The sequence below is a fragment of the Biomphalaria glabrata genome, chromosome 4 (genome assembly GCF_947242115.1).
Source record: "Biomphalaria glabrata chromosome 4, xgBioGlab47.1, whole genome shotgun sequence".
Classification (NCBI taxonomy): Eukaryota; Metazoa; Mollusca; class Gastropoda; family Planorbidae; genus Biomphalaria; species Biomphalaria glabrata.
The window spans coordinates 9,764,361-9,790,856 of NC_074714.1; the positions used below are offsets into that span (position 1 = coordinate 9,764,361).

The 26,496-nt window shown below is 33.0% G+C and overlaps 2 long non-coding RNA genes across 6 annotated transcripts; one reads left to right on the plus strand and one right to left on the minus strand.

Moving 5' to 3' along the window:
- Positions 1 to 2,552: 2,552 nt before the first annotated feature.
- LOC129925885 (uncharacterized) lies at positions 2,553 to 22,241 on the minus strand. Of its 5 annotated transcripts, none has more exons than XR_008777648.1 (4): positions 22,107 to 22,241; positions 12,968 to 13,659; positions 11,935 to 12,025; positions 2,553 to 3,384 (listed from the first exon to the last, which is right to left on the minus strand). It is a non-coding gene; the product is annotated as an uncharacterized LOC129925885 (long non-coding RNA). The 5 variants fall into 5 exon arrangements; XR_008777649.1 differs by having other exon boundaries at positions 12,968 to 13,330; positions 22,107 to 22,239; XR_008777650.1 differs by having other exon boundaries at positions 12,968 to 13,215; positions 22,107 to 22,230.
- LOC129925886 (uncharacterized) lies at positions 14,299 to 24,550 on the plus strand. Its single transcript, XR_008777652.1, has 4 exons — positions 14,299 to 14,517; positions 21,066 to 24,021; positions 24,142 to 24,251; positions 24,388 to 24,550. It is a non-coding gene; the product is annotated as an uncharacterized LOC129925886 (long non-coding RNA).
- Positions 24,551 to 26,496: the final 1,946 nt, after the last annotated feature.

The following is a 26,496-nucleotide window of genomic DNA, read 5'->3' on the forward strand; positions in this document are numbered from 1 at the left end:
AAACTGAGAAACATTTCAGAAGGTCTACACATTAAAAATTGTTATATTTGTATTTTCAGTTCTAGCAGCATATGTGATGTGTTCACGGTAACTTTAGACTTGAAAGAAAACGATGTCTGTTGAGTACAGATTCAAATTGATATGTCGCCCATCGTTTCATGTATTTCTGCGGAAACACAATGCAATAATTGCACCTAATGTGTGGAGATGAGTTTGCTGGTGTGAACAACTTACCTCCTGTAGGCCTAATCTATATTAAGTTATCTTACGCATTCATGCTTAGCCTTTCAGATCAAATTTGGAAAAGGCACAGCACAATTTTCCGTGTAGAGACTTTTCGTTTCAATGAAAAAAAAACTCTGTAGGCTACTTGTAATCTTCCAATTAGTGCAGAATTTAGATTTATGACTTCAATAATAGGCCTACTTGTACTTTTCCATTGTCGCCCAGAGTGTCGAAAGCTTCCTTGAAGTCAATAAAGACATGAAAAAGATTCGTTTGTGTTGAAGGTATTTCTCACAGAGATTTCTGGGGTCTAAGATTTGTTCTGTTGTGCTGCGACCTTATTTTATATTTATAATTTTGTATTTGTAATTTATAATTATATAATTTTGTCTGCTATCGGTTTTAGCAGGTTAAATATTATTTGTCACCAGAAATTCAAAAATGAGTTTATTATCTTGATGGGCAATAATGTTAAGGAATCAATTGTTGGGAAGCGTGGTCGAGAGGCCAAGTGCGCTTGCTCTTGGCTACCTAGAAAGGGGCTCGAGGTTGGACACCTAAAGGCAGCACGGAAAACCAACTCCTAGATACCCCCTTCCCCCCCCCCCCACTGGTCCACAAATGAGGTTGGACCAAGAGCGCTCTGAGCATGCTATAAGCATGAAAGTAGCGCTATATAAAAGCTATAATTATTATAAAGTCAAGCAAGTTTGTTACTTTTTTCTGATGCTTGATTCCACCCCAGATGTTTCTCATCAAGAAATAAAATAGTTTCGAAATAAAAAGAGTCATTATTTACTTTGAAATGTTTTAACATGACGGACAACATTATGAAGAACTTGTTCTGAAAACTCTTTTAAACATTGGATGGAACTTTGATCTGTGCAGAGGTCAAATCTATGATAACGCAGCCACAATAAGTGGCCGTCTGTTTGGCCTGCAGAAACGTCTCTTAGACGTAATCCAAAGGCAACATTTCTGAACTGTGATAATCACTCTATCAATCTGGCAGCTCTTCATTGTGCTGAGATAGATCCAGCAATAGTCACCTTTTTTTGAATTGTTCAACTTTTTGTTCAGATTCACCCCAGAGATGGGCGAAACTAAAAGAAGCTGGAGTATGGAGTTTAAAAAAGCAATAATACAGTAATGCACGGTGATCCGCAAGAGAAGAAGCTACTTCTCAGCTTCCGTGCATCTAGACAACAAGCTGTTGGAGAAACTTTCTGAATCAACAACTGAAAGAATGGACACTAGAAGCAGTGCACAGAATATTCTTCATACAGTGGAAAATTATGAATTTTTTTGCTTATCTTGGTCAAATCCCCTGCGCCCAATTAATATAGTTCAGAAGAAACTACAAACGTCTGGCCATACGGGAAGCTGCTGAAGAAATTAAGACCCTTTGACGTTTTCTACAATTGATAAGAAACGGACGAAACTGATCACCCAATCAATTTGAAAAAGCTTAAGAAGGTAGTGAATGCTATGGGTTTCCTGTAATCAAAACAACCAGAAGAAAGAAAAGACTTGATGGGGAGTTGAGTTCTAATGTAGGACTGTAAATAGATCTGCAATTCAAACTTTTTGCGACAGAAGCGCTGGACAGATTCCAATAGGCTGGAAAACCATGTGGACACCTTTGGGTTTCTTCTTGAACCAAGACACCTCTTGGAGTCTATGGAGGATGATACGCTGGTGAAAAACTGTGTTACTCTTTCCTGTTTGATGAAATAAAAGGCAAATCGCTTGTTCAAAGTCGTTGATGCACGAGGACTTTTCATCAACAAACCAGTGCCACAATCACCAATCGATATATTGAACTTGCAATACTGCTCACTCAGGCCACTTTCATTGTTTCATGTGAGAGATCATTCTCAAAGCTCAAGTTCATCAAAAACTATCTCAGGAGCACAATGACGCAAAAAAAAAAAGCTTAGCATGGCTTTAATGTTAGTGGAGTCACAAATAATAGACATTATCGATGTAGATGATGTTATAGATGCCTTTACTGCTTAGAAATCATGACGTGAAGCGATATGAATTGAGATTTGTCACTTGTGCATTATTTCGCCAATAAACAACGATATTATTCATTAAAAGATTCTTAATTATTATTTCTGGTTAATTTAGCTGATATACTGTACCAATTAGAATGTAGGCTTATATATATACTAAGTACATTATCTTGTCAAATTATGATGTTGAATGTCAAAACTTTAAAAAAAAAAATTAATGAGAATTTCTCAATTTGACATATGAAATGTTAGTGGCAATATCATTGTTGCATTAAATATAAGTATAGAGATTGAATAACAACAAGAAGCTAGGGAAGGCAAAACTTTTTTTTTAAAGAAAACACATAACATATTATTTTATATTATTAATAATACAAAGAATATTTCATAAAAACAACATTTTTATGAAGGAAATAGTTTCAAAAACACATTCCAGGATTTCCAGCATCATCGTGGAGTAGGCTGCAGCAAAGGTCCATAAAATGATGACAGCAAAGGTCCAGAAAGTGATGACAGCAAAGGTCCAGAAAATAATGGCAAAATCTATTCACAAAATTATTGAAAATTTTCCTCATAATAAATATTCCCAAATTTTTTTAATTTTTTTTTTAAAGACTTATGAGTTATAAAAATTAATTCTTCTTATTATTATTTATTTTTTTTGCAACAATTTTTCCCTTAAGTACCTAGGACAAAGGACCTCCATCCTATATCATTAGGGATTCTCTGGGGTCTGCTAGAGTTACAAAAATGTACATATAATAAAACCATACATGACGCGTAGGACGTAATCATCTTCTCTTTTGAAGTAACGTCTGTATTATAAAAGATAAGATTTGGTTTCTATAAATGTACAGAGCTCAAAGTAAGTATGTGTATGATGAGCTTAAAAATTATTTCATTTTTGAATATAATTCATTTTAAGATTAAATTTATTAGTTGAAAAATATGTTATAAGTCAATCTTGTCCATAATGAAATAGTGTTTTTTGTTTTGTTTTTTTAAACAATTTAGTAGTCCATTTGGTCCATTATCATGAATTCATGTCCAGTTTGGGTTGTCTTGAAAATTTATTTATTTGGTCAAAGGGATGTAACCAAAAGAAATTTCCATCTTGCATCTTCCAGTCCTAATTGTCTCTCTTGTTGAAAAAAAAAATTAATAGGTAATTTTTAGTATTATAATTTGAAAGCAAATAAATAATGTATTAAATACATACACATGCAAATTGTTAATAGTTATCACTTATACAAACACACACACACATACATTCAACTTATTTTCTTCATTGTTTAAACAGACTTTTGTAAATTGATATTTATGATACAAATGGAATTTTCCAATTCATCGAAAGAAAATAAAGGAATCCTTAAAAAAAAAAAAAAAACTCCTTTGATTTAAAATAAAACATAAGTACATTCAATGGATCAATATAAAACTACATTTGGGGTCAGCCTTTATAGTGTTCAATTAAAATCAACTATATTTCTGTATATTATATCCAAATCATTAGGATTAAAAATGACATTATGATACACAGCTTTAAGTCTACTGTTCCATACTAAATTTCTATATTCTGATACAATTATTAAATTTAAAATTATGTATCATTTTATGTTTAGCTTTAGGCAACTTATTTAAAAGAACAGGTAAATTAATATTCACATAGGTTTCACAATTTCCCTCTAATAGTATTTCCAACATTACTAAAGGTAAATAGTAATGGTAATCAGTTGTAGTAATCAATCAAAACTCACAAATATGTAAACTTGATTAGATGGAAAATATTCAAAATCAAGAATCAAACTCATCAGCTGCTTTTAGTACAAGTTCCTCAAGTGTTGTCATCTTGTCTAGTCAGGAACTCAGGCCATAAAACAATATTGTAACAATTTACTATTTTTCTTAACTACCAAACATTCAATTGACTTACCCACTAAAAGTGGATAGATAAGAGTTAACAAAAATTAACCTTTATCAAACAGTAATTCAGTCAACAACATGGCCTTCAATTACAGGTTTACTAGCCCTCTATTCAAAGTACACACTGGTTGTTCTTAAGTCAAAATAACGAAATTCAAATTGATTTAGACAAGACTAAAAGTCGCATTCAATAGACTTTCAAACAGCATGAAGATACGGACTTAACTACATTTGTATGCTGCCATTCAATAACGGGATAAAACTTAACGTATATCTTATACAATACAGACTTACACTCAAAGACTGCATATAGTAATTTAAACTTTCGCATCCTGGCTTACCGAAATTCTAAAACAGCTCCAGCTTTCACAAGTTACATCACTTACACGAGGGTTAAATTTACTACAACTATGGTATCTATTAAATCGACAGTGAAAAGACAAATGTGTATTTCCTAGTTGTCTTTGTAATTGTCCTACTAGTTCAAGTCGAAGACTCTTGAAAGCTCCCATTCATCTTCCTGTCCTGACTATTGCTCAGACTGGGAGGAACCAAAGCAGAGGTAATTGTGACATGTTTATTACCAGTGGTTCGTATCGCAAGACGTTGGGTTAGAACCTTAGAGGAAATTCCCTTATTCCTGCTCTGCACCACATAATCCGACCTGGTGTCTGCCATAAAACGGATGCTTGAGATACATGACATGGCCTCTCTTACCTCCCCTTAGTTCCATGCCTCAACCATGGACATGTATAAATATAGACTGGAAAAAGGAAATAACTTCATGTAACTTGAAAACATGTAGCCTATATCTATTGTTGTCGGATTTCCGAATTCTGAAAAGTTGCATGATCTTCAGTCTTAGAGATTAAACAAAACTACACTGCTCATAAATGCTGTATAATAAAGTCATAGACATAAATAAATATAGACTGGCCGATAATAGAGTTTTATGAAACGAAAATTTGTGACTTGCATTTCTGTGTACTTTATTTATGTCTAGGAGTTTTGTTTAATCTCTAAGACTGAAGATCATGCAATTTTTCAATTTTTCAGAATTCGGAAATCCGAATACAATAGATATACATGTTTTCAAGTTACATGAAGTTATTTCCTTTTTCCAGTCTATATTTATTTATGTCTATGAATAAAGTACACAAAATTGCAACTCACAAATTTTCGTTTCATAAAACTCTTTTATCGGCCAGTCTATATTTATTTATGTCTATGACCTCAACAGAGATTCTGCCACTTTGAGGCTGAGAAGAATTGCCTAGTCTTGGTTTAACTAAACGGGCGCTAGTGGAATCTAAAGGGGGAGAATAATTAATGACATAGTAATCGTAGTGAAATAATAGTGCAGAAGGTGTTTAGGAAATGGGGAAACAATAGGTGTGGATGGTGAGATAGCCAGGACAGAGAAAGATCCTTATCAATAAAATGTTCATCTTAAGTGAAGACATTGTTTTATAAATAAAATAGAGATGAAACGCAGCAATTTTTTTTTTACAAAGCTTATATCAACTCTGTTTAAAAAAAGTTTGTGCATGCTATTTCTCCCTCATCAAATATTGGATTAAGCAGAAATTTTGCACAATTATTTCTTTCGCCTGACAACACATGAATCAATTTTTTTAACCAATTAGTTAACTAACAATTGGTAATTAATGATTTTATTTGTTATCTTGAACAAGGGAAAGAAATCGTACTTAACAGATGTGGTGGTATAAGTTGAATGAGTCCCCTTGAACGTTTTTTTTTATCATGCATTAAAAAAAAACGATAATGTAAACATTCACCAAGATTCCACTCTGCCCTTCCCCTTTCCCGACTGGTCCAGACAAGTGATTGGATCTTAGACAAGTGATAGGATGTTTGACAAGTATTATTATTAAACAATTGGTAAAAAATATTTCTAATCGCACAGATGTATAAGTCAGTCATACATATAAATCAGTGGCATAGCTACCAATGTGCGGGTGGTGCGGGCCGCACAGGGCACCAAGTGGAGAGGGGCACCAAAAGTGACCAAAACTCCCCCCAGTGTGTATTAATTTCCTATTTCCCTGAGCTTTTCAGTTAAAACGACTAATTGTATGGACACGAACAAACATAAACTACTGTATTTTAAAAATGAACTAACGATTTATAAACTAGTCATGTCGCTATTTTGTTTCATCTCCTTGACTATTTCTTCAATACAATGTAAGCTATAGAACAGTTTGAATCTAATTTACTACATTTATTTCGGACACACGGCACATGTTGTTACAACACTGATCAATGCTCTGTAATATAAAGAAGAAGATAGGCCAACCTTTTTTTTTACTTCATTGTTTAGTCCATTGGTTTAATCTAGATATTGAGTTTACAAATATATTTCTAAACTCTTTTAACTAACTAGTTAATACTGTAACGTAAAAAAAAATGATGAACAGTGCTCAAGACTGACTAGTCAGGCTGGCGCCTCAAAACCATTTTAAGCTCAGACGGAGAAATCGGCATATCTGGTTCTGTCCGGTCTGGGTAGACTATAAAGTCTAAAGAAGCATCGAGACTATTTCAAGTCACATCATTGCCAGAGTCCACCGACTATAGGCGAGCTGTTATTGGGTATGAATTAACTGAACAATTAAAAGCAATAAAGCAAGATGAGACGGTTATCATTGAATCCAGAAAAACATCCTGAATGATGAAAAAGAAGAAAATATTTCAATACCGCAGGTTCTAGAGACTAAAGGACAGCACACAAGCATGTTTTAAGCACACTCCTCAAAAATTCATACTGAAGAAGCTGAACCATCAGACAGTGTAAACAATACAGAAAGCAGGATAATAAACTCTAAACTGAACGACATTGGAGATTGGCCTAATGTCATCACAGATAATATTCGCATACACCTTGTCACTCAAGGATCTGAAACAGTTCAGCGTGTGGACAGTCCATTCAGAGAGGCGTATAGACATCAATAATCAGCAAAAGGAAAGGCTAGAAAGCTTTCAAAGGCTTGTTTTTTTCCGGCAAATGTCAAACGGCGAGAAAGTTCTTAGAAAGTGGATGTGTTATTCGCCCCAAAAAAAGAATCCTTATTTTGCTTCCTCTGCATACTCTTCTCAACAAGATCAAGTACCAAATCTTCATTTAAATCCAAAGATGGATTCAATGAGTGGTGGAGGGTATCACCGAAAATAGAAAAACATGAGACCAGCAGAGCTCACATTCAGTCATCGCTTGTTTGGAGGGAACTTGAAGTTTGCCTGAGAGTAGGGAACAATATTGACAACAAGGCCCAAGATTTGATTATACAAGAGACGAAAACCTGGAGCGTTAGTAAAATTACTATCAAAGTACGATCCACTCTTGAGGGAGCATGTGCTTCGAACTACAATATTGGGGGATCACGCTAAAAAACAAATCATACAGCAAGTAAAACAAGCCAAATATTTCTCTATTATTTTTGACAGTACACCTGACGTCTGAAAACTGGATCAAACTTCCCAAATTTTACGGTACGCTGTCATGAATAATGACGGGGTGCAGGTTTGTGAGTCATTTGGTGACTTCATCGACACAAAGGACAAGCATGCTGCTGGAATCGCTGAGATGATTCTAGAGAAACTGCGTTCGGATGGCTTAGACATAATGGACTGCAGGGGTCAAGGCGATGGTAATGCTGCGGTCATGAAAGGTCAAAACTACGTTGTCCAAAAACGTATTCTAGAAGTCACTATTCATTGCCTGCTCAAACCATTCTCTTAATTTAGCAGAAATTCGAGCTGCTGAAGCTGAAGTCAATTCGGTAACATTTTTTGGTACATTGGACCGTTTACACGCCTTTTTCTCAACTTCAATACATCGCTGGGATATCCTCATCAAAACAACCGGAACTAGCCTTAAACGTTTAGTTGAGACCCGCTGGAGCGCCAGAGCCGAAGCCGTCAAGATGGTACATTTTCTAAAAGTATAGAATTTCTGGAGACATTAACTAGCAGAGATGAAAATTCATCGACTACATCTGAAGCAGGTGGATTATTGGTTGCTATTCAGTCTTTTAGTTTTCTCACCTATCTTGGATTTTGGGCTCCTGTATTAACTGAAATTAATGATGCGCAAGTCTACCTTCAAAAACAAGGATTGTCTATTCAAGACTGCTCACTCAAACTAAAAACATTAGAGACATTTTTAAGTAGTAATCGAGAGGACATTGCTGAAGCCAGCATTACCTTTGCCGAAAGCGTATGTTCAGATCTGAGAAAGCGTATGTTCAGATCTGAGAATCAGTACAGAACCTCAAGAACGTATTGGCCATAAGAAAAAGATGCCTGGTGAGAAAAGTGACGACTCTGTACTTACACACAAAGAAGAGCTACGAAGGGAAATTTATTCTACCTTGGACAGGATTGTTCAAGAAATAATCACCCGATTCGAGCAACTTCATGATGTAGTATGTTTATGTAAAAGCGATTTTTTTGAATTAACAATATTTGATTAATGAATACATATTATTTTGAACAAAAAAGTAAGGTTTTGCAATGTTATTAATTAGATTTTTTTTTTGGGGGGGGGGGGGGGGCATCAAGATGAGGTACCGCACCAGGCACCATATACTGTAGCTACGTCACTGATATAAATACATGACTTTGTTGTCTTTTTCAGAAATTTGCTCGCATTCAAACTTCCATTTTTATAATGAATTTATAACTCGCATTTGACAAAAACAATCCTTTTATATTTCTTTCATTGATTAAATTTTCCTGGGGTCATGACCTCTCATTAACTACCCGGTAGACATAATCTTATAATAAAAAAAACAACTTTGTTTGCATTACAACTGAATTGATATGGTTCATATTTAGTACCTTGAACATTTGGGGCTCCTCACGCGATCCTTGGACTGTCTGCATTCGTCTGTCATTTGACAAGATAAGTCTCATGTATAGGCAGGACTGTTCTTATCACCTTTATATTTTGTCTGCCCTACTTGATGATAGTGTTCCCTGCAGAAAGGTCTCAGCAAACCTGATGTGGCCATACAGTCTGACCTGGCGTTTTTATAGGGAAATGGTATGTTGTTCATCACAGGGTCCAATTGTTTGTGATGCGTTTGTGTGTGTATGTGACGCACTCCTTCTATATCATCTCGATTTCATGGCTAGGACCCTCCTTTTAAATGATTTATAAGCAATGGTAGTTAAAAACGTTCTTTCCTTAGGGGAGGCAAAGCGCTCCTCTGAGCAGTTGGCGTCTAAATTATCGTTTTGCCACCTCTCTATTTACTGTAGTTTTAAAATACATACTGGTTAAATTAAGTGCGCCCATTGTCGTTTTTAGAATTTGAACTTTTAAAAAATTAAAAAGTTGTGTTACGACTTTGTTGCAAACCACTATCATTAGTTTTGCGCCATCGAGTCGAATTGTGAAAATATGAAATTATATATATATATATATATATATATATATATATATATATATATATATATATATATATATATAGCCACTTTCACTCGGCACAACAAAACGAAAATTGATCTTTCTGCGTTTCCAGAAACAGGACTCGATGGCAATGCCGTATTAAAACTTTATAGTACTAACATTTCTTGTTTCTACAGAGTACTGTTTTGATTAATTGGAGGACTGGTATCCGGAGTAAGTTCACCCTTTTGCTCTTGGTGTGTTCAAAAATGGGCTAATACCTTCAAGCCCATTGCTATTTTTGCATACACTGATGAGTCGGCATCGATAAATTCTGGAAGAGCAGACTATGCTGTGTGGAGCCTACATCGACTTTCTTGGCTCTTACACAGTCAAAATCTTTGGACCATGTGGTAGTGTTTGCAGTTTTGATGCGGAGACCATGGCAGTCTGTGAAGCCTTAAAAGTCATTGACTCTCAACTCGGCGAGGGACATTTGAGGGCAACACAGATTGTTGTGGTCACTGACTCAAAATCTGTACTACAGCCTTTGCAAAACCCCGGACCATGCCCCCCCCCCCCAATATCAACACTGTCATCATGGCTTCACATAACATCAAACAACGCTATGGCACCCCTGTAATAATGCAGTGGGTACCGAGTCACATAGGTGTGACTGGCAACACAATCGCAGACTCTTTGGCCCACCAGGGAGGGCAAATTCCGCCCACTGACCAGGCTGTAAGCTTTCATCAAGCCCTGGCTATAATACAAAAAACAGAAATGGAAAAGTGGTTTGAGTGCTGGGACAAGTCCCAAAAAGCCTGTGGAGTCTGGGAGCGCATGAGGCGCCCTGACCGCACTTCTCTGTAGTGGAGGCTGTCCAGGCCTGAGCAAGCTATTATAGCACAGTGCAGGACAGGCCACTGTCCTGTTGGCTCATATTTCTCGCGGCTATGGCCAAATTTTGATTCACAGTGCCCCCGCTGCGGGGAAGAAGAGGAAACCGTGCCTCATATTCTGTTTGACTGCCCCAGACTTGCTGATCTCCGTCTCGACAGGTCTGGGAAACCCAAAATTCTCGACCTGTTTGGCGACATTTATGCACTATGCAAGACAGCAGGGTTTCTGTCCAGGGCTTTTGCAAGAGAGGATTTGAGCCTCTCAAGCCCTCACTCGAATGGAGTTTGATGATGATGATGATTGTTCAATGTTCATCCCCCAAATGGGGCCCATGTGGTTAGTATGAGCTGGCCCAGTTGGGGCCCTTACCGGGCCCAAAATCTTTGCGAGAAAAAAACAGGGATCCACTCATTCAGCGTTGAAAGAAAAAAACGATGCTAGATATTGTCTATTGAGATTTTAATAGGCCCAAAGTCTATTTAAAATCTATTTAAAATTTAATAATTAGTCTCTACTAGACATATGTTACCCGCGACCCGCGGGTCTTTATTTGCGCATTACTTTCGATATAGTCACTGAGAGTGTTTTGTAAACGATTAAACGAAATAATAATGTAATAAGTAAAGCGAATGTGTCAATGTAAAAATAGTGTGAATGAAGCTATCAAATCAAAATTGCTAATAGGCTTAATTAAATCCATTTTTTTTTCAAATTAAAACATTTGCTAGTAGGCCTACATATATTTGATTAAAATTTGAGATGAATAGACTAAATTTTGTATGTTCATGTGTATAAAGTATAAAGTAGATCTTGAGGTAGACGTAGATCTAAATCTACACAAATCTAGAGTTCTGTGCTGCGCATGCGTGAACTTTTTTTCATGAATGAATATAGGCCTATCTCAACACGGCTACGCAGCTTTAGCGAACAGCGAACGAATGTATTAAAAATGCTTTAGAAAAACAAATTTGAATGCTAATTTGATTAAAATATCAAATGAATGGACAATAATTAGTATGTTTATGTGTTAAAGCATAAAACTATCTTTGCGAAAAGAAGTTTTATCATCTTAGAGTTCAGTAAGAGTTTTATACCTAGGCCTAGGAATAGACTCAGACCTCAGAAGAGAGATGTGTTAATGTGTAACCAACAGACAAAATTCAGACATGGCATCAACCTGCACCTAAAGCCTCAGAAAACGAAGGATAGTTTTAGCTGTGATAAGACTGGTCTACAAAATTTTGATACCAGTGTTTCAATGTCTGCTTTGGCTGCCTTACCTCAAAACACTCCTATATTTTCAGTTCTACAAGCCGATCCTAAAAGATTAACCTCGGACATTGTCTTCTATGACAGAACAAGTGTACAGTCAAACATGATCATCATAAAAATATTTACAATTAAGATAAAAAAATGTAAAACATAATTACTCAAGTATTTCAAAACATTTACCTAAATTCATATTTGGTCTTTTTTCGGCTTGGTGTACTTTTGGAAAAAGAAAACTTGGTCGGCACAGCACCAGGCTTTAGAAGTCTGCGATCTAAATGGAATATATAATAATATAATGTATATTAGTTATAAAACACAATTTTTTTTTTTCAAAATAATCTACATGAAAGTTACTAGACCTATAGATCTATATACCATCTGAAAATAAGCCATATAAACCTAATAATTCATATGAATAGGGAGGCCTACTGATTGATTATTAACATTAGATCCACTATTTTTTTCCTACTTGTAGGAATCTAAGTTGATATTTAATATACTACTACCGTACTAGATTGTAACTAGATCAGAATTTAGCAAATATTAATAGTAATAATAATAGGCTGTTTAGTATTATTTAAAGTCGAATCAACGCTAATAGAATTCTATAGTCTATATCTTATTCTATAGATTGACTAGATCCATCTAGTTACTAGTAGATCTACTTCTACTAATTTCTAGTCTAGTCACTAATGACACTAGTCTAATCTAGAAATATGAAATATTCTATCTAGACTAGATCTAGTTGTTTTATTATTTACATGCTCTTTAAATTTAATTTATAAACCTTGAATAATAATCAGATTTAAAAATCTAGGTCTAGATCTAATTCTGTAAATTTAATAGAATTAGAATATAAAAAATATAGATCTAGAGTTCTAGACTCTAGTCTAGAATAGTAGAATAGGTCTACAGATTCAGATTATACAGTATAGATTTGAGTAGATCTAGAATAATCTAGATTACTAGATCTAATTAATATTTTAAACTATTTTGTCTAGGTCTAGATTCTCTAGACTTGTATAGATCTAGTGATTCTAGTCAATCTAGATTCTTATCATGTAGATCTAGGCCATTTTTTTCTAGGCCTACTTGTCAAAGACTTAAATATCATCGTATTACTACTACTATTATATTAGTATAATACTTCTAGATCTAGAATATAAATATAGATTAGATCTAGATTCTATAGATTATAGATCTATCTACTTACTTGTAAAAGGCTGGTAAATAAAACAGTCCTCCTCAAAATGCTCTGAAGACTGAACATATTACAGAGTGTACACTTGCAGTGAAGTTTTTTCGTTTCAGTTTGACAACCCATTCTTTACATAGCTTTGGATTGTTCACAGGAAAACGATGAAAACCTTTTTTTTTTTTTCCATTCTTTTTTATGTTCATAATTATTAGTCAAATGCAACGCATTGCTTCCCCATCTTTCCAGTACTAATCTATACTATTCTATACACACAAGTGAATCGTTGATGGTTGTCACGTGACCGTACGTTTCGGTGAATGAGGCCCATTTAAATCTTATCCAAATCTTATAAACTACAGACATTACTTCAAGTTCAATCTTCAACAGAGAAGATAATTTATCTAGATTCTAGTCTAGTACTAGATCTAGATCTAGCCTAACTAGGCTTTACACAATTATAATACCAACTAGCCTACCTACTACTCTAGTCAGTCTAGTACTACCTAGTGACTAGTCCTAGGCCTAGCTAGAGTACTCTACTCTCTAGATGATGAGTAGTAGATCTACTAATACTAGAAGTAGATCTAGTAGAGTAGTACTGTATTAGTGTATGTGTATCTTATCATCTTATCATAATCTTATCATAATACAGACGTTACTTCAAAAAAGAAGATGATTACGTCCTACGCGTCATGCATTATTATAGACTGTTATAGAGTATATAATATAATTATAATATAATACAGAAATATAGACTAATTATGACTGATAATACTATGTAATGACACAAGATGCGTAGAAGTTGATGTGAATCGGGTTTTTCCTAAGTAATGTGACGAGTAAGAACAGAGTAGGATAATGAACAAGAAGAATAACGGACAAGACGCCTAAGAGGACGACGCTAGGCTAGCGACGACAGAGGACTGTGCCCTTTTTATTGTTTATTAAATTGTTGAAGTTATCAGCCTGCGTTATTAAGTATATTCTTGATTCATTCTGTTGTTGTGTCATATGGACTCGCATGCACCAGTAACATATATATACTCATCAACAAAATAGACCATCAACAGATGTGGCGACCCCCGACGGCCAGGGCGTCATTTTGATCTACAATCTAGTTAACTTCATGTTCTGGATATATCTACAATTGGCGAAGTACACTGGAGAAGTACTGGATTAACATTCGTTTATTTCTACTAGATCTACCCTACGTCTGTGCTAATTATCTGGACTGCAGCTGGATTTTGGCATCTTTGTTCCAGTGGATCTAGACTTTCTATTAGAGAAAATTCGAAACCGTTACCAGCGTCTAGCTTTGTCAGCCAGGTTGGATATTTTTAGATTGAACCTGTAAGATCTATATCTATTGTGTCTGAATCCAGAACTATTTCGTCCGTTGAAGTGATCTAGGGCAGTCCGTCGTCAGTATACCTCTACCTATATACCTCAAGAGTGAAGATACCTCATTTTGTCAGGTTTATCTGTTTATTGTGAGTACGGAAAGTCATCTGAGTCTACATATCTAGTATCTACAAGCTGACCGTTGGATCGAGTCACCTTGTCAGGTTTGTTTTTCAAGCTATTAATTGACTGTTGCAGTGTTGCTGAGCTTACAATCTAATCTACACACGAGTGATGGTATACCCTACTACCACACTGCGTGACCATCTAATCAACTTGTAAAGTTGACTAATTTATATTCATCAAAAGAGAGAGTTGGACTTAGTCATTTTTTTTTACCTCTCTTGAGACAGCACCACCAGCTTGTCTCAGTATTGACTTATGTTCCTGACCTGAAGACAGAAGCCAGCACCAACAGATCATCAAGTGGAACCGGAACCTTGGAACCCTACCAGAGGACTTTATCTGAGAACCGTACCATACTGTGGCAGCAACAGGAGAGATTGGCCTAACTCAGTACTGCCTGTCGAGTAGCCATTGTGGGAGCACACCTTGCCTTGCCTAAGACAAAGATAGTGGGGAACTTGTGTGGAACTGACCGTTGTAGCTCCGTGGACTGAACAAAGGGGATCTAACTAAAGATAAGTTTATTTTTTCTCTCCATTATTATTAAATTAAGTCTATTAGGGACAGTAGATCTTTGTTAAGAGCAGGTTGCCTGATAAGGGCGTCATTATAGGACACATTAGAAAGTGGACCTGCTCCATTTAATAAAGTCTCAATGATTGTTTAGATTGTCTTGTTTTGTTCGTATCCACGTACATTTTATTTTTTTTAGAAGTCAAGTGAAGTTATCTTTATTTGTCTCTTTCAGTGTATACTTCCTCTAAAAAGTCTCATCTCATTAGAATAGATTTATTTTTTTTTGTGTCTTATTACGTTTATTTTACACTATTCTTATTATATATTAGTAATTTTATCTTAAGTAGATAAGGTAAGCCACGTTTAATCTAGATTATAAATTCTAGATTGTTTCCAGGTATTAACTAAATTGTTATACCTATGAGAGCCTTAGATCTATTTTATCCTGAGGACAACTGAGTCTAAGGAGTAATTATTTATATATAGATCTTTTGTCCCGATTAATCGGTTGACATTATTTTATAGATGTGTTTAAACACAGTCTAATTGGTCAGAATAAAATTTTTTGTCAGTATCACTGGATTGTGATTTACTGTTGGAGGTATAATATTGATTTATCTATTTGAAGTTGTATTGAAGTTGTATTGAATCTAGACTAGTGACTAGAATAGTCCTAGGGGTATTTATTGGCAAGAAGTAAGTCCATTGAATTAAGTATTGAGGTATTGATATTTGTTTATGTGGCCTAAAGTAAGTCCACTGAATTAAGGTGATATAAAATTTTGAGTTGTATTCAAGTATTGTGGCTGTGAGTAAGTCCACTGAGGTAATATTTCTTGATATAACATTGAGCAAAGGTATTTAAATATATAAATATATATATATATTACAAGAAGTATTTGAAAGTGAGTTTTTGTGAAAACTAAATTGTGACTAAATTTAGGCCAATAGGGAGGCCATATCAAAACTATATTGAGACATTGTTTAAAATAAAATAAGCATAATGGCAACAGCTCCAAACTTTGATTATATGGAGACTTTTCGCCAGCAAATTATTGCTGAGGCTAAACAATTAGAACTTAAAGGGAAGGACCTAACTAGCTATGTACAGCAAATGGTGACAATAGAGAGAGATAGAATTGATCAGATAAGGGAGAAAGAAAAAGATAGGGAAGCACAATTAATAAAAGAAGAAGCAGATAGGAAATTACAATATGATCTTGAGAAATTGAGAATTGAAGCTGAACAAAATAAACAAAAAGTTAATAGCAATAATACTAATGATAGATTTAATACTAATACTACCAATGCCCCAGACAATCACATTGAAACCAATAATAGTAATAATCACACAAACAACACTAATATTTCAAGTGATAACAACCATTGGTTGAGGAAAAAACTACAACCCTTTCAGGAGGCTAGAGATTGCATTTCAGATTACCTAAAGAGATATGAAATTAAAATGGTTAATTGTAATATAAGGGAGGAAGAGTGGTCTCAAATTTTGTTAGACTTTGTACAAGGGCAAGCTCTTACAATTTGTCAAAACCATAATCATACCGTACAAAATAGCTACCAAGTTTTAAAAAAGGAATTGCTGAATGCATATGGACACAATGCCAGCACATTCAGAAAAAAATATTTTGAAAACACACCTTCCAATCAGATAGAACCACAAACCACTATAAATTTGGAAAAAGACTATTTTAATAAATGGCTGGGATTTGAGAAGATTGACAGTACCTTTGAGGGATTAAAAAATTTTATATTACTTGATAATTTTGTAGCCAAGTGTGACCCTCAATTACAATCATTTATCAAAGAAAGGAATCCCAAAGTTTTGGATGATGTTACTGAGATAATAAGAACATATAAAAATGCCTATCCCAACAACCTTTTTTCATGTAAAGATAAAAAGAATATTGATCTAGTGGGATATACACAGGAAAACAATGAAAGAAGTAGAAATAGAAGTAGGGATAGCCAACATTTTAGATATAGCAATAGTAGAGATAGGTCAAACAACAGGGAGGTTACATGTTATAGATGTGGGAAAAAAGGACATATGGCTATGAGATGCAGGGGAACACAAAACAGGTCAAACAGTAGGAATAATTATAATAGATCAGGTAGTAAACATAATTACAATAGGACAGATAGTAGAAATAATTACAGAGCAGACAGTAGGAATAGGTACAGCAATTACAACAACAATTACAATAATAACACATACAATAGGAGTAAAAGCAGGGAATATAAAAATAGAGATTCTGACAGAGTGTTTTTTGTTAGGGAAAATAAAAACAATTTTGCTTTCTACCCAGCTTTTATTAACAATGTTCCAATAAAGGCAATCCGAGATAGTGGCTGTAACACACTCGTGGTTCGGGCTGATCTCATTGAGGCGCAATATTATAGGGGATATACAAGGAAAGTGGAGTTGGCAGATGGCAGTATAAAGGAATTTAAAGTATTTAAAGTGTTTATTGAGACACCTTTTTACACTGGCCATTGTGAGGGAGTAGCCATGCCTAACATGAGACATGATATGTTAATTGGAAACTTAACAGGTTTGAAGGAATGTTCAAGACAGGAAATTGAAGCATGGGAAAAGAAATATGAAAGGTTACAGCAGAATAGGAATACTGAAACAGATAATTACATTAGTAATATGGTAATAACCAGATCTAAGAACAAGCCAAAACAAGAAACTCAGGAACTTATTGATATGAATGATGAAATAGTTAATGGTGAAGAAGATAAAGAGAAAGAGGTTGAAATACAAGGTCAAAAACAAGACGAAACGCAAGCAGAAAAACAGAAAGATGGAACTGAAGAAATGAAAACAGAAAAATTGAAAGGAATAAACAAATTGGCTCAAGAACAAAAACAAGATAACATCATTGGGAAAACATATGACAGAATTAGTGACAGGAGAAATAATAACCCAATGGAGAAATATGTCATAGAAGAAGGAATACTATTTAGGAAAACAAAAATAAATGATAGAGAAATAAAACAATTAGTCTTACCACAAAAGTATTGGAAGGATGTCATGATTTTGTCACATGACAGTAATTTAAGTGGACATAGAGGTATAAAGAAATGTTTTAGAAATTTAGCAACTCAAGTATTTTGGCCTAAAATGAAAGGAACCATATCAAAATACATAAGATCATGTGATATGTGTCAAAGAAGGGGACTTAAGGGTAAATTAGGTAAAGCTCCATTACAGTCAATGGATGAACCAAATAAACCATTTCAAAAAATAGCAATAGACATCATAGGACCTTTAACTAAAACAGAACATAATAATAAGTACATATTGACAATAGTAGACATGTTCAGTAGATATCCTGAAGCAGTGGTATTATCCAATATAGACACAGAAAATATTATTAATGCTTTAGATCAAAAGTTCATAGTCAGACATGGGATACCAAAAACATTACTATCAGACAATGCTTCTATGTTTACATCTGAGTTATTTAAAAGATGGATATTAAAATATGGTATAGAACACATTAAATCATCGCCATTCCACCCGGAAGCCAACGGGCTTTGTGAACGCCTTAACGGTGTTATAAAAAGATCCTTAGCTAAAATTGTAGAAAATAATCAGAAAAACTGGGATCAATATATTAATTTTGTTCTATTTTCTCTTAGAAATAATATTCATGAGGCAACTCAATTTTCACCATATGAGTTAGTACATGGAAGGAAACCTAGGGATGAAATACAAATTTTTAAAGAAAGTTTGATCTTAAATAAAATAGAAAAGGAAAATGACAATGAAACAGCTTTAGATTTAAAACAAATATGGGCGGAAGCTTTTGAGAATAACATGAAATATAAAGAAACAGTACATGAGAACTTAAATGAAAAAAGAAAATTAAGAACATTGGAGGTAGGAGACAAGGTATTACTTTTGGTAATTGACTTAAAAAACAAATTAGGAAAACAGTGGAAGGGTCCATTTGTTGTTACAAATAAAACAAGTGAAGTAAACTATAAGATTAATATGAATGGAAAAATAAAAACATATCATATAAATAATTTGAAGTTATACAATGAGAGAAATGAAAATCAATTTCAAAATTTGGATACAGAAGTAAACAATGAAAATCAAACTCAAAAGTTAGATACAGGAACTGTGGAAAATAAAAATCAAGTAGATGAATGTTTAATTGTTTTAATCAATGAGGAAACTAATGAAAATGATATTAAAAATATTCCTATACTAGAAACTAAAGATAACCAAACATGGGAAAAACTGAATTTAGAAAATTTATCTCCAGAAAAAACAAAAGACATAATAAATGTAATCAATGATTTTAAAGAAATTTTTTCCAGTTTGCCAGGAAAAACAAATATCATAAAGCATGACATAAAGTTAACTAGTGACAAACCTATTTTCATGAAGCCTTATAGGATTCCATTACACTTACAGGGAAAAGTTAAAGATGAAATAGACAGCTTATTAAAACTAGGAATAATAGAACCATCCAATTCAGCTTATGCTTCACCAATAGTTATAGCAAAGAAAAAGAATGGGGATATAAGGTTATGCATAGATTATAGACAGTTAAATAAGATAACTGAATTTGATCCTTACCCTATGCCTAACATTGATGACATATTACACAAATTGTCCAATGCTAAAGTATTTACAAAATTGGATCTGACAAAAGGATATTGGCAAATTCCTTTAACCAATAGAGCTAAACCTTATACTGCATTTATCACTCCTTATGGAATATTCCAATGGAACTTTATGAGCTTTGGGCTTATAAATGCTCCAGCTACCTTTAATAGGATGATGATGTCGGTTATAGGTCATAGAAAAAATGTAATCTGTTACTTAGATGATATATGCATTTTTCATGAGGATTGGAAAGAACATTTAAAAGGAATTAGGGAGATTTTTGAGTTAATTAAACAAAATGGTCTAACAGTTCAAGCAGAAAAGGTAGAGATAGGCTTAGAAGAAATCACATTTTTAGGACATAGAGTTAAAAATAATACTATCAGTCCCATTGAAGATAATGTAAAGAAGATATTAGAAATAGAAATACCAACAACACAAAAACAGATTAAATCAATACTAGGGATGATAAACTATTATAGAAAATACATACCAAATTTAGCAGAGATAGTTGATCCATTAAACCAGTTATTAAAGAAAGGACAGCCTAGAAAAGTGACTTGTAATAGAAAGTGTGTAGAAGCTATAGAGAAAGTTAAGCATATTTTTTCTACAAATTTAATATTGAGATTACCGGATGTTTCTAAAATATTCTATGTCACTACTGATGCTTCTGGTAGTGCTATAGGAGGTTGTTTGATGCAACAGTATGATAAATTACACCCAATAATTTATGTAAGTAGGAAATTATCTGATACTGAGAAGAGATACAGTGTCATAGAGAAGGAGGCTTTAGCTGTTGTTTGGGTTGTAACTAAGTTGGAAAGCTATTTACTGGGAAACAAATTCATATTGTTATCTGATCACAGGCCTCTTAAGTTTATGCAAGAAAAAAGTATTAAAAATGGTAGATTATACAGGTGGTTTCTAATTTTACAAGAATATAATTTTCAATTGGAGGCTATTAGGGGAGAAATTAATATTGTAGCTGACATGTTGTCAAGAGTTACAGTGAGATAAACTGTTGTAAATAATGATTATTCATTTTGATTTGTTTATGCATGTATATATATGTATATGTTCTAGTCAATGGGTATGAATAAGTTGTTTATATATGGACTATATATATTTTATTTCCTTTAAAGGAAGATAACTCAGTAAAATATAAATTGGGAATTTTATTAAATCAAGGGAGATAATTATAAAATTTCAATAATTGAAGTCAAAGGTGTAAATTAAAGTAAGTATGATCATCTACAGTCATTATTTTTTTATATAATCATTATCATCCATTAGTAAAAGGCTAGGTCAGTTTGGAAATGGTAAGTGGAGAGAAAATATACTTATTGGTACCCAACAAAAAAGTTAAGTAGAATAATTTGGAAAGCTGTTTTGACACAAATATTACATTTTGTCTGACAGGAAAGGTTTGGTGTGATGTGAGGCGACCAGCCATGAACATATAGCCAATGACAGTATTTACTCTGAAAAACTCTGATTTATGCCTATGGAGTCAGCAAAGGCATCTTCGTATGTGGACTATATACATGTGTATTTACTCTGAAAAACTGTTTTATGTCTGTGGAATCGACAAAGGCATCGTCGTATGGGGACTGTATACATGTCTTGATGGACTTAGTACTATTAGTTGGTGAAACTATTACACTGTACTATACTATTTCATCGTCAATGACATGAGTGATGATTAGAACACTGTATACCGGATATTTTCTTACCAATAACTGTATTGGAACTGTACATATTGTTTTCTTGGTGTCAACATTCAACTACAGTGTGAACTTTGTGACATAGGAACATGGACAATTTTACCAGGAACTGATGAAGATGGGAAACATGATGATGTCCATCAAGATCAAGATATATGTTTGTTTTGTCTTTCCCCAAAATTTTGGCCATGTATATTGTACAGACATGACAGTAGGGATAGTGTTTTAGACTGAAAAAAAAAAAATTGACAAAATTTTTTTTTGATAAAGGGGGGAGGAAATATGTAATGACACAAGATGCGTAGAAGTTGATGTGAATCGGGTTTTTCCTAAGTAATGTGACGAGTAAGAACAGAGTAGGATAATGAACAAGAAGAATAACGGACAAGACGCCTAAGAGGACGACGCTAGGCTAGCGACGACAGAGGACTGTGCCCTTTTTATTGTTTATTAAATTGTTGAAGTTATCAGCCTGCGTTATTAAGTATATTCTTGATTCATTCTGTTGTTGTGTCATATGGACTCGCATGCACCAGTAACATATATATACTCATCAACAAAATAGACCATCAACAACTACTAGATCTAGTTTTTAAATCTAGTAACTAGATCTAGACTACTCAAGACAAATCTAAAAAAGTAAAATCTAATATATATGACGAATGTCAATCCAGAATTCTAGAATCTAGATATATTATATAATATACTAGAATATAATATACTAGACATATGTTACCCGCGGGTCTTTATTTGCGCATTACTGTCGATATAGTCACTGAGAGTGTTTTGTAAACAATTAAACGAAATAACAATGTAATAAGTAAAGCGAATGTGTCAATGTAAAAATAGTGTGAATGAAGCTATTAAATCAAAATAGCTAATAGGCTTAATTAAATCCATTTTTTTTTCAAATTAAAACATTTGCTTGTAGGCCTACATATATCTGATTAAAATTTGAGATGAATAGACTAAATTTTGTATGTTCATGTGTATAAAGTATAAAGTAGATCTTGAGGTAGACGTAGATCTAAATCTACACTTATCTAGAGTTCTGTGCTGCGCATGCGTAAACTTTTTTTCATGAATGAATATAGGCCTATCTCAACTCGGCTACGCAGCTTTAGCGAACAGCGAACGAATGTATTAAAAATGCTTTAGAAAAACAAATTTGAATGTTAATTTGATTAAAATATCAAATGAATGGACAATAATTAGTATGTTTATGTGTTAAAGCATAAAACTATCTTTGCGAAAAGAAGTTTTATCATCTTAGAGTTCAGTAAGAGTTTTATACCTAGGCCTAGGAATAGACTCAGACCTCAGAAGAGAGATGTGTTAATGTGTAAGTGTAACCATTTGGTAATGTCTAATGAAAGAATGTTCGCCAGGAAATCTGTAGATATCAGGAACTAATTTATGTAAAAAATGCTTTTGAATAATCTAGTGGATTGGATATATATGTATGTTAAACTTAGCTAATGATCCTTTCAAATTATTTCTCTTTCGCTACGAAAATAAAATTAGGTTTGCGAAAATGGGTTTACCCGAAGTCGATACATTCTTATCTATTAAAAACGAAAAGAGCGATAGCTTTGTTAAATGAATGGGATTATAAAGTGAACAATTAAACGAAATTATATTTAGTACGCGATTCATGAATGAATATAGATCTAGGCCTATCTCAACTCGGCTTCGCAGCTTTCGTAGGTGAATGTAGCTTTAGAAAACCAAATTTGAATGTTTATTTGATCAAAATATGAAATGAATGGACTTTAATTAATATGTTTATGTGTTAAAGTATAAAACTATCTGTGCGAAGAGAAGTTTTATCATCTTAGAGTTGAATTAGAGTTTTAGATCTAGGGATGGGATTATAAAGTAAACAATTAAACGAATTAATATTTAGTACGCGATTCATTACGGAATTGTCTAATGAAAGAATGTTCGTCAGGAAATCTGTAATCACAGATATAAGGAACTAATTAATGTAAAAAATGCTTTTGAAACACAAAATTGAAGGTTAATTTTATTATATAATGAGATCAATGGATCTTCTTTTGTCTTTTCATGTGTCAAAGTAAAAAACTATCTGCGCAAAGTGTATTTCTTAAAATTAGATCTAGGTCTAAATCCTTTCTATCTTTTCTCATGTCAACATTGTAGACATGGCCTAGATCCATAAAATACTATAGCTTTAATAGAGTCGGACAACTTTTTTTTTTTTTGAGGGTATTAAGTTTGTTTTAGGGCTACAATACATACACTACGGTCTAAGTTGGTACCCAAGGAACATTCCTGCCTAGTTTTATCAAGATTGGTCAAGCGGTTTTGATGTCTATAAGTAACATACATCCATACATACATACCCCTCACATTCTACTTTATAATATAGATATCATATCATATATAGTAGATAGATCCACTAAGAATCCACTCTACTCAGCTTTATTGTACTATCAGTCCAGACCCTATAGAGTCAAGGGGGCAAGCAGGCCATTAAATTTGTTAAAAAGAAAAAAGAAACGTGTCTTTGTGATTATCATCATTGTGTCTGAGTATTTTCTATATATAGGTAGTGAGTTCGAAATCCGCGTATAAACACCGGAAGTAGTATTCCATTTTTCATATAAAACCTGCATAGGTCCATAAACGTTGGTATTTTGAATTTCATAGTAAAATTACATTTTTTTTTTTTTTTTTTTTTACAAAATTTGTGCTCAATGTGCTCTAGAATGTTAATATTTTCAAATGTCATGTCCCGATTATTCCAGTGTTGGCTTGTTTTTATTAAAATGAAGATCAAATGACTGCATATTTTTGTTTTTATGTTTGTCAATTGAAATAATCCGAGTTTCAACCTTTTTTAAAAAGGCTCATCTGGGTAATTACTTAAAGATTCGTAATTGATAACTTAGAAGCATATTTTCAATCAGATTTAATTAGAAAAACGTCTTCGAGTAAAGTCCTCTCGATTCACTCAAATATGTGACCAATTATCGATAGTTGACATTTTTCAGCACTGAACACTATATTTTTGGACAAGTTGGCAGAAACAAAATTATCCATGAAAACAAGAGCTTTGCTAAAACATATATACATCCATCACTGTCAGTACGTATTTAAATCCATCTCAATCGGCCCCCTATTTATAACCATCTATGATTTGAATAATTTCTTTTTAAAAGCAATTGATTAATCTAAATATAAAAATAATTATTTTTACATAAGGTTAAATAATTTTCTAATTATTCCAATTCAATACAATATATGATTTAATGTAATCTATACAATTTTAAAAAATTCTTAGTTATCTTTTAAATAAGTTTGTACCACTAGTCATTTGTAATGTTCATAGAATTTAAGCTTTGTTTGCATCATATAATTATCAACTACTCTAGTTAGGTTATTATTATTTCACTATAATTTTTTTTTACTATTATTATTATTATATTTTATTACTATTAATTTTAAGATTTTTTGATTAAAATATTATATAGCTATTATTGTTAAATACAAAAATATAAGAAATTGAATTACATTTTTAAAGGCAATACTATGGTTTGTTTTTCAAATTTAGGTGAAACATCAAGGACACTTTACACTGCATTAAAAATTGCTAGATGCACCAGAGTTTCTATTTAACTCTCAGATTAATGCTTTTAGTTGTCCTCTAAATTAATTATCAAACCATGATATCTCTACTGTTAGTAAACTCCACTCAATTTTTAAATCAAACTATACCTCAGTCTACAATGGGCATATTAATGAGTTTCTCATTACAAAGGGATTTATCAGGCCCATTAGTATGTATAAAAAAATGTGCTTCACCACAATACTTGGGCTGAAAGAATCTTAGGTTTTTTAATTTATTATCATGAAAAGCACCAAATGCTAAAATGGCTATTTTTAGATGGTAAGACAAAAGTCAATGGCAACAACGCTTGCATTATCTTTGCACTAAAAAAGAAATGAGCAAGAGATAAATTTTCTTTTTGTTTACCAAGAAAAAGATGTGGGGAAATTATTATTGCACTAAAAAAGAGATGAGCAAGAGATAAATTTTCTTTTTGTTTACCGAGAAAAAGATGTGGGGAAATTATTTTGGATTAATTTATTTAGTGTGGACAGATGAGCAAGAAATGAAATGGCAAATGAATAAAAGCTGCTTTGAAAGATGTTGGTGTGCCTATTCTTAAAGAAAATATATTGTTTACAACAGCAAATAATCTAAGAATCTGTGAGATTACCCATAGCCTATTAGAAAAATTATGGAATTATGGATGATGCTGAGATTATAATTATTCTTTAACTGTGATACTATTTTACATTTCCTTAAATGTATTTTAATTTTATTTGATTGATTTGCTGATGTCTAAGTGATGATTGTAAATATGCTATTTTATTTCCAAAAAAACAACAACAAACATTTGTTGCAATAAAAAAAATCTATTTTGATTAATAATCAACCCATAAAATAGAATATCTAGACATTTTTCTTATATAAAATCATGCATTAGGTATTAATATTTAGAATGCATCTATTCTTTTCATAATATTAATTATGTTCTTCATTAACTTGTGTTGCAGATTTGATATAGATTCAAAAATTATTTACTTCATTCTTCAAAAATTACTTAAAATCAAAGCATTACTTTTCAATTTTTTAAATAATATTTTCAGCATAATAATTAATTCATACTTTAAAAGTATAGATACCAGACACTTAAATAAAAAAAAATTCTCTTTCAAGATTTAAATCTTTCAAAATGAATTTTTAACAAACATAAGTACTTTTCAATTACAAATAGTGTTTTACTATATATTCATTAAGAGTACACTTATATTTCTTTAAATAATAATTATTAATCCTATCAATACATTCAAAATTGATTCAATGTTACATGCAATAAAGAGAAACTCAAAACAAAATTAGAAAAAAATTGAGGATCATTCTTGTCACAAAATTAGATAAATTGGCAGCACAAACAAAAAAATACTCTTGACCTATTTCCCAGTTTGATTCAACTTCCGGTAGTGAACAGAAATGACATGGATCTAAAAAAATCAAGACTTTCCCCCTGTCAAATAAAAATTAATATCTCCCCTTCCCAGACATGCCTACAGTC